The sequence below is a fragment of the Tupaia chinensis genome, unplaced genomic scaffold, assembly GCF_000334495.1.
Source record: "Tupaia chinensis unplaced genomic scaffold, TupChi_1.0 Scaffold000132_1, whole genome shotgun sequence".
In the NCBI taxonomy this organism is placed as follows: Eukaryota; Metazoa; Chordata; class Mammalia; order Scandentia; family Tupaiidae; genus Tupaia; species Tupaia belangeri.
This window is the reverse complement of record NW_006159601.1, coordinates 3,877,349-3,886,254: the sequence shown is the minus strand read 5'-3', so window position 1 is coordinate 3,886,254 and position 8,906 is coordinate 3,877,349. Positions and strand designations below refer to the sequence as shown.

The window sequence follows — 8,906 nt, the reverse complement described above, 5'->3', positions numbered from 1 at the left end:
CTCCTTTGTCTCTTTGTCTCTCTATCTCACTCATGGAAGAAATAAATATACTTAAAAAAGAAGGGGAAATATAAAATCAAGTAACCATTTATGAAGGCTTGTGATCTATCCTGCCAAATTGGTTCCTGCTCCGACTTAGATTTTCCTAGGCAGTGGGTGAGACTCTGGCTGAGGGATCTGGATTTTATTCTGCGGTGCAACTGGTTGGGGCATTAGACAGGGTTCGAGAAATGCAATTAGATCCGGGGTTTTGATGGATTCATCCAGCAGCCATTGGGAGGGATAGGGTGGATGGGCCAGGGTCAGTGTTGGAAGGCCACTGTGTGGAGTTTGCACCAGATAGTGGTGACCTAACTACCCTTGAACCTGGTCCTACTTCCATGGCAACTAGGGGGTTGTAGAAGGAAGTCCCATGGTCATAGTTTCACAATCCATTTTCTTCAGAGATTGCTTCATAGACATGAATGTATGCCTTTTTAGTCTAACACATGTAACCTCACATTGTTTCTGTCCTCTGTGATTCAACCGGTCAAGGCCCTTCATCTGCAGGGATCCTAGTCTAAGATGATTAAGTTTGTGAGCCCTGGTGTTACCCTGACTGGATTGGGATCCCACCCCTACTTCTTACTGGTTGTGTAATCCTGGGTTTTAGTTTCCTCATCTAAGAGAGATCACCTTCCTTTTCAGATTAAATGAAACAAAATATATCATATAAAGCATAGTAAGTGCTGAGTGTTAGGTATTATGTTTCTCTATCTCCCTCTTTTATTTAAAAAAAATTTAATATTTTTTAACTTGACCAGAGACAAGAGAGAGGGAATATGAGAAAGCAACTCATAAGAAAAAGTTTCTGGGGCTGCAGGTGGCATGGTGGTTAAGGGCATGGTACTCCTTCCACTTGGCCAACAGTGGTTTGAATCCTGGACCTAGTGGCTTATTTTCTCTCTCTCTCTCACTCTGTCCATCTCTGGCCAAATTAAAAATAAAGTTAAGTAAAATAGTAATTCTTTAGAAAAAAAAAGAAAAAGTTTTTGTTAGAAAGAAACTAATCGAACCACTAGATTGACTACTTTTTCTCCTTTCTAACACCCCTAAGGAAACAATGTCAGGAACCTACCCCTACATAGCCAGGCCTCCTTCCCAAAGTACGTGCCCTCTCTGAAACCACAGGGATGGATGGGAGGAAGCTGAGGAGGCCTCAGTGGTGTGTGACCAACCCTCCCTTGCTAAGCCAGGACAGTCCCTGGCAAACTAGGATGGTTCATCACGCTAGCTGGTGAGAGGGATACCAGGATCTGGTGAAGTCGTCCCAGAGAAAGAGAACAAGACCCTGAAACATTCAGGAAGAGTTTCCTTTAATTGTTGTTTGGAAAATCCATTGGAAATTCATTTCACCTGCACCTGTGGGCAGTGACTTGGCTGCCAGAAATAAGACCCACTTGGGGTGGAGGTGGAGGCACAGAGATAGATAATTAAGTGCCTCTCAGCAGCTGAGGCAAGGACTCTTCAGTACCTCCCAGATTCCCAGTTTGAGAGTGACCTGAGCTTGCCCCAGGGTGAAGGCCGCTGGAGTCAGCTCTTTCCCATTCCAGCCAGTTTTCTGCTCCTAAGAAGACTTCTTTCTTGACTGGGAAAGGAGGAATAGGGCCAGACAGCGCTCAGTGTGGTCAGCTACTGCATCTGTCCAAGGTAACTTCTGTTCCTCTGGGTCTCTCTGTGTGTAATAACCTCAGAGACAGAGGATGAGGGAGGGGGACAGGACCAGGCTTTGACTACAGGCCAGTGGAGGGTTGGTCTGTAGTCAGTACTTCCTCTTTCGGCTCTTTCAAAGCATTTAAAAGTCATATTAGCATTTCAACAAACACTGGAAGCTTTGCTCTCCTTGGAGAGGCTCAAGAGCTTGGGAAGTGTCCTCCTCTGTTTACTTTTCCTGTTTGTGGAGACCTACTTGGGCTGTTTGTACAACCAGCTACCCCACCCCCAACCCCAGCACGGTGCCCCCTCCCCCAAACATCCAGGGAGGCCTGAATTCCTGAACAGGGCTCTGGGCTACAGTGGTTTTCTGGTCAGCTGGACCTTCCTGCCCTCCAGGAACACACCTTTGAGCTGTAAGGCTCAGGCAGCTCACTCTGGCCTGTACTGGCCTTGAAAGTTACCCTGGTATGGAGGAGTGAGCTGTGAGTGGCTAGCCCTGGCACTCCATCTCCCTCTTCCAGGTGGCCTCTTGCTCCTGGGGATGAGAAGGCCAGAGAGACTAGGACAAAGCTGAACTTGATTCTGGAGAATAGAGAACTGGTTCCCAACCTCCTCAGAGGAACTGTGGATGGGCCAGGGTCAGTGTTGGAAGGCCACTGTGTGGAGTTTGCACCAGATAGTGGTGACCTAACTACCCTTGAACCTGGTCCTACTTCCATGGCAACTAGGGGGTTGTAGAAGGAAGTCCCATGGTCATAGTTTCACAATCCATTTTCTTCAGAGATTGCTTCATAGACATGAATGTATGCCTTTTTAGTCTAACACATGTAACCTCACATTGTTTCTGTCCTCTGTGATTCAACCGGTCAAGGCCCTTCATCTGCAGGGATCCTAGTCTAAGATGATTAAGTTTGTGAGCCCTGGTGTTACCCTGACTGGATTGGGATCCCACCCCTACTTCTTACTGGTTGTGTAATCCTGGGTTTTAGTTTCCTCATCTAAGAGAGATCACCTTCCTTTTCAGATTAAATGAAACAAAATATATCATATAAAGCATAGTAAGTGCTGAGTGTTAGGTATTATGTTTCTCTATCTCCCTCTTTTATTTAAAAAAAATTTAATATTTTTTAACTTGACCAGAGACAAGAGAGAGGGAATATGAGAAAGCAACTCATAAGAAAAAGTTTCTGGGGCTGCAGGTGGCATGGTGGTTAAGGGCATTGTACTCCTTCCGCTTGGCCAACAGTGGTTTGAATCCTGGACCTAGTGGCTTATTTTCTCTCTCTCTCTCACTCTGTCCATCTCTGGCCAAATTAAAAATAAAGTTAAGTAAAATAGTAATTCTTTAGAAAAAAAAAGAAAAAGTTTTTGTTAGAAAGAAACTAATCGAACCACTAGATTGACTACTTTTTCTCCTTTCTAACACCCCTAAGGAAACAATGTCAGGAACCTACCCCTACATAGCCAGGCCTCCTTCCCAAAGTACGTGCCCTCTCTGAAACCACAGGGATGGATGGGAGGAAGCTGAGGAGGCCTCAGTGGTGTGTGACCAACCCTCCCTTGCTAAGCCAGGACAGTCCCTGGCAAACTAGGATGGTTCATCACGCTAGCTGGTGAGAGGGATACCAGGATCTGGTGAAGTCGTCCCAGAGAAAGAGAACAAGACCCTGAAACATTCAGGAAGAGTTTCCTTTAATTGTTGTTTGGAAAATCCATTGGAAATTCATTTCACCTGCACCTGTGGGCAGTGACTTGGCTGCCAGAAATAAGACCCACTTGGGGTGGAGGTGGAGGCACAGAGATAGATAATTAAGTGCCTCTCAGCAGCTGAGGCAAGGACTCTTCAGTACCTCCCAGATTCCCAGTTTGAGAGTGACCTGAGCTTGCCCCAGGGTGAAGGCCGCTGGAGTCAGCTCTTTCCCATTCCAGCCAGTTTTCTGCTCCTAAGAAGACTTCTTTCTTGACTGGGAAAGGAGGAATAGGGCCAGACAGCGCTCAGTGTGGTCAGCTACTGCATCTGTCCAAGGTAACTTCTGTTCCTCTGGGTCTCTCTGTGTGTAATAACCTCAGAGACAGAGGATGAGGGAGGGGGACAGGACCAGGCTTTGACTACAGGCCAGTGGAGGGTTGGTCTGTAGTCAGTACTTCCTCTTTCGGCTCTTTCAAAGCATTTAAAAGTCATATTAGCATTTCAACAAACACTGGAAGCTTTGCTCTCCTTGGAGAGGCTCAAGAGCTTGGGAAGTGTCCTCCTCTGTTTACTTTTCCTGTTTGTGGAGACCTACTTGGGCTGTTTGTACAACCAGCTACCCCACCCCCAACCCCAGCACGGTGCCCCCTCCCCCAAACATCCAGGGAGGCCTGAATTCCTGAACAGGGCTCTGGGCTACAGTGGTTTTCTGGTCAGCTGGACCTTCCTGCCCTCCAGGAACACACCTTTGAGCTGTAAGGCTCAGGCAGCTCACTCTGGCCTGTACTGGCCTTGAAAGTTACCCTGGTATGGAGGAGTGAGCTGTGAGTGGCTAGCCCTGGCACTCCATCTCCCTCTTCCAGGTGGCCTCTTTCTCCTGGGGATGAGAAGGCCAGAGAGACTAGGACAAAGCTGAACTTGATTCTGGAGAATAGAGAACTGGTTCCCAACCTCCTCAGAGGAACTCTTTACATGTTGTTAGAATTACACCCTTGGGGCTGGCATGGTGTGGTGGTTAAGGCACTGGACTCCCACAAGGTTGACCTAGGTTCAAGTCCTATACCTGGCAGTTTTCTTTCTCACTTTTCTTCTCTCTCATCAAATTAAAAAAAAAAAGTAATAATGGACAAGTTAAATAATTCTTTTTAAAAAGAATTTATTTTAATTTTGTTTGTTCATTCATTTATTTTAATTTGACCAGAGAGAGAGAGAGAAAGCAAGCCACCAGGTCCGGGACTCTAACCATGGTCGGCCATGTGGGAATGTCCAGCTCCTTAAACACCACACCACCTGTTGGTCCTCAAATAAAATAATTCTTAAAAACAGAGCCAGCAGGTGGTATGGTGGTTAAAGGCACTAGACTCCCACATGGCCAACCACTGTTTGAGTCCTGGACCTGGTGGCTTGCTTTCTCGCTCTCTGGTCAAATTAAAATAAATAGAGATAAATAATTCTTAAAAAAAGATTAAAAGAGAGACTGTCAGGTGGCATGATGGTTAAGGGCACTGGACTCCCACATAGCCAACTGCAGTTGAGTCCTGGACCTGGTGCCTTGCTTTCTCACTTTGTCTCTCACTCTATCCCTCTCTGGTCAAATATAAGTAAATAAATAAAATTCTTAAAGAATTATGCCCTTGCTATGGGCCAGGCATTTTATGTGTGTGTGGGTGGGGAGGGAGAGAGGTTAAATAGAGTCATACAAACAGATGTGTGCATGGATGTGTTTACATAGGAAAATATGGGTGGATGTTGAGGTATGGAAGAGAAGGCGGGCAGATGGTCAGGACAGACATTTATGCTTTGTTCTGCATGTGAATATATCAATTATGTAACAAAAATACACATGTACACATGCACACTAAATGTATATAAATGAAGGGGGCAAGCAGGTGGCATGGTGGTTAAAGGCACTGGATTCCCACATGGCCGACCACGGTTTGAGTCCTGGACCTGGCAGCTTGCTTTCTCACTTTTCTATTCTCTCTCTCTCTGGTTAAATTAAAATAAAAAATAAGTGGAATTAAATAAACAATTCTTTAAATATATATAATTGTTATATATGTATATGTATATATGTATGTATACACACACACACTTAAATTTATTTTTTCCCCTTCCCCAGAGACAGGCTCTCCCTAGATGATCTAGACCAGCCTTTAACTTGTGTGCCTCCTGTCTCGTCCTCCCAATAACTGGGGATATACGCACATACCACTGTGCCCAGTTTAAAAAGTACAGATTAACCCAGAGAATAATCTCCTGAGAGCAGTGTGATCATTGCTAAGTACAGGGTCAAGCCTTAGAAGATTCAGAGACAGCTACCCAGAGGAGGTAGTAGGTAAACTGAGGCTAAGAATGGAGGTAGCGAGGTCAGCAGGTGGTGTGGTGGTTAAGGAAACTGGACTCCCACATGGCCAACCGTGATTCGAGTTCCAGACTTGGCACCTTGCTTTTTCACTTTCTCTCTCTCTCTTGCTCTGTCCCTCTTTGGTCAAATAAGAAAATAAATAAAACTAAATTTAAAAAAATTAAAAATAAAATTATTAAAAAGAATGGAGGTAGCGAATTCCTTCACTCAACAAATTTTCGTTGAATATCTGCCATGGAACAGACACTGTTCTAGAAGCTAGCCATCTAGTGGAGAATAAACACATGAAGATCCTGCCCTTTTGGAACTTATAGTCCAGGGGAGGGGGAGATGAATAAAACGATGTTATGATGTCCGGTGGCGTTAAAGAAAAATTATTCTAACACTTGTTAAAATAGCAAGGGCGGGACCAGCTATGGCATAATGAGTATGTCGCAGTGATTATGTCACTGGACTCCCACATAGTTGGACAGTGGCTCGAGTCCTGGACCCAGTGGCTTCAAACTCACACTGGATGTGTGTGCGTGCCTGCCCGAAATCCCAAGAAAAGAATGGAGAAGAGATTGTGGCGTGGCCATCCCCTCCCGGGGCGATTGCTCATTTTCTGTCCCTCTGTCTCTCCAGCAAGCACAAACACCCTATAGCAAAAAATCTCTGTTAAAAAAAAAATGGCAAGGGAGTCTTTATTAAACACTATCGCAATAGAAATCAACTCTTTTGCAACAGAGGAGAGAGACTGAGCTCATCTCTGAGTGCATCAAAGGCTACCTGGGGATTTAATAACCAACAAGTAGAATAAGGAGGTCAGGGGATGGGGGAATAACTAAAAGGAGACACCAGGGTTGGGGCTTCTTGTTAAACCAACTCAACAAGACTCTGCAAATGGCAGGCTAAGGTAGGGAATGAAGACCAGATAACAAGGGTGGGTGATGACTCGGCTGGATTTATTTTGCTGTGATCAGACTGAGGTTGAGGCCTGGAGGAGAGAGGGCTCAGATTAGCCTGACTAAAGTATTGTCAAGGAGGGAGTCTTTGTTGATGCTAAGAAAAATAAAGCGACCATTGAAATTGTGAGTATAGAGAGATTTTTTTTTTAACTTTATTATTTTTTTATTTTGATCAGAGAGGGACAGAGCGAGAGAGAGGGAAAGTGAGGAAGCAAGCTGCCAGGTCCAGGACTTGAACCACAATTGGCCATGTGGGAGTCCAGTGTCCTTAACCACCTTGTCACCTGCGGGCCCCAATAGAGGATTTTTTTGTTTGTTTGTTTTGGAGAGGATTTTTTTTTTTTTATTTTTTTGCTATACGGTGCATGTGTTCCCCAGACAGAGAGAGAGAGACAGAGAAAGAGAAAACGAGAAATCACCCCTCAGAGGGGATAGCCACGCCACAATCCTTTCTCCTCCATTCTCCTCTTGGGATCTTGGGCACGCATGCACACGTGCCCGGTGTGAGTTTTAAGCCACCGGGTCCGGGACGCGAACTGTGGTCGACTACATGGGAGTCCTGCGACATAACCATTATGCTATTTGCTAGGTCCCCCCCCCCCATAGAAGATTTCTAATAGATAGTGTTATCAAAGGCTCTCTGGGAGTAACTTTCAGGCACCAGTCTGAAAGTTACTTGTGGCCTGGTGGCTAAGTAAGCCAGATGCCACATGGTCAATCTCATGAGAGATTCAGCCTTAGACTGCCTAGATGTGAGAGTGTTCCAGGTAGAGGGAACAGCTGGTGCCAAGGCCCTGAGGGGTGCTTGACAATAGCAAAGAAGAGTATAGAGGAAGAATGTGAAGAAATGAGGTCAGAGGAGGGTGGGGTGAGGGCAGATCCTAGAGGGTTTTACAGAATGTGATAAGAGCAGGTGAGGGGCCAGTAGCCAGGGGCTAAGGTGGGTTGATCCCACATGGCTGATGACGTGGTTGTGTCCTGGACCAGCAGCTTAAGAAATACCCTGGAGCGCATGTGTATGTATGTCCAAAATCCTGAGAGGGGTTGCAGCGTGGCTGTCCCCCCTGGGGGGGACTTCTCACTTTCTCCAGCAAGTGCACACACTCCGTAGCACATTTTAAAAGGAGTGGGGTAGTTTCATTGCACGATGATAACGTGCTGATCAAGAGAAGCTGGATCCAGGTGGTGACCACTGTTCCAGTCCTGGCTTGGTCAGCATGAAACATGCCAGGCACATGGGGAGCGCCCAAGATCTGGGGGGCTGGAGGAAGGAAATAGCAGTGAGACCAGTGCCTGCGGAGGGTGTCCATCTCTCTCCCTCTCTCACGTATGTGCACTTGTACTCTATCGTGAAGAAAGAAAAATTATTTTAACTAAATAAAAGGGGGGCATGGGTGTTGGTGAGAGGGCTGGTAGAAAGGATTATTGGGACCCAGGGTAACAGGGAGCTTGGGCCATCTGGAGGCCTGCCATAGGGACAGGAGAAGGAGCACGGGCTGCCTTGGGGCGGCAGTTGTTTGGGGGAGAGAAGATTAAGAGCTAAGGGGGGAAGGCGCGTGTCGTGCAGGTTCTTCTCCATCTTTTCAGTCAGGGTTTCTCAATCATTTTAATGAGAACCTCAGTCCTTGTGTAAAAACCAAGCAATAAAGGGAGGAATGCCTCTCTGTTTGACTTGAGGGAGAACTGCAGAAGATGGAAAAGAGTTGGTTGAAAGAAAGTTGGAGCTGGTCTGGCTTGGCTGGCTGCCCTTCCTATAAATACCTCCTCCCCGTGCTGGAAACGCCAGTTAGGGCTGCTGCGAGCTACTGGGGACATCCTTCCTGTACAAATGTCCAGGCCTTGGCTTCCTACACACATCCATGCAAAGTGCCCAGAAGCAGGGGGGAGTGTAGAACCCCTGAGCCTGCTCTTTTAACCCTCCAGGCGGCCTTGCTTCTTCCGGGGGCCCAGGCAGCTCTTTGGCATACCCTCAGCTAAGAAATCTGCAAAAGTCGTTGGCCAGGCTTAGGAGAACTAATCCTTTGTGCCAAAGGGGCTGGTGGTGTGGAGGGGAGATGAGCTCCTTGCCAGGGCTGGATGGCCTCACTGGTGGCAGCAACTGGGCTTTTTTGGAGGGGGCGGTGGGGTGGAGGGCTAGTGTAATTTGGCAACATGTGAATTTAAAAGCAGATGAAAACCCACAGAGTAACCAGACATTCTTCTCTTT

General features: G+C 46.5%; 1 long non-coding RNA gene across 2 annotated transcripts in view; it reads left to right on the top strand.

Annotated features, from left to right (window-relative positions):
- The first annotated feature begins 3,553 nt into the window (after positions 1 to 3,553).
- LOC106734517 (uncharacterized) overlaps positions 3,554 to 8,906 on the top strand; it is a 390,280-nt gene continuing 384,927 nt past the window's right edge. For both annotated transcript variants that reach the window (XR_003548790.1, XR_003548791.1), the window contains exon 1: positions 3,554 to 3,721. This is a non-coding gene — a long non-coding RNA (uncharacterized LOC106734517). The remainder of the gene's footprint in view (positions 3,722 to 8,906) is intronic.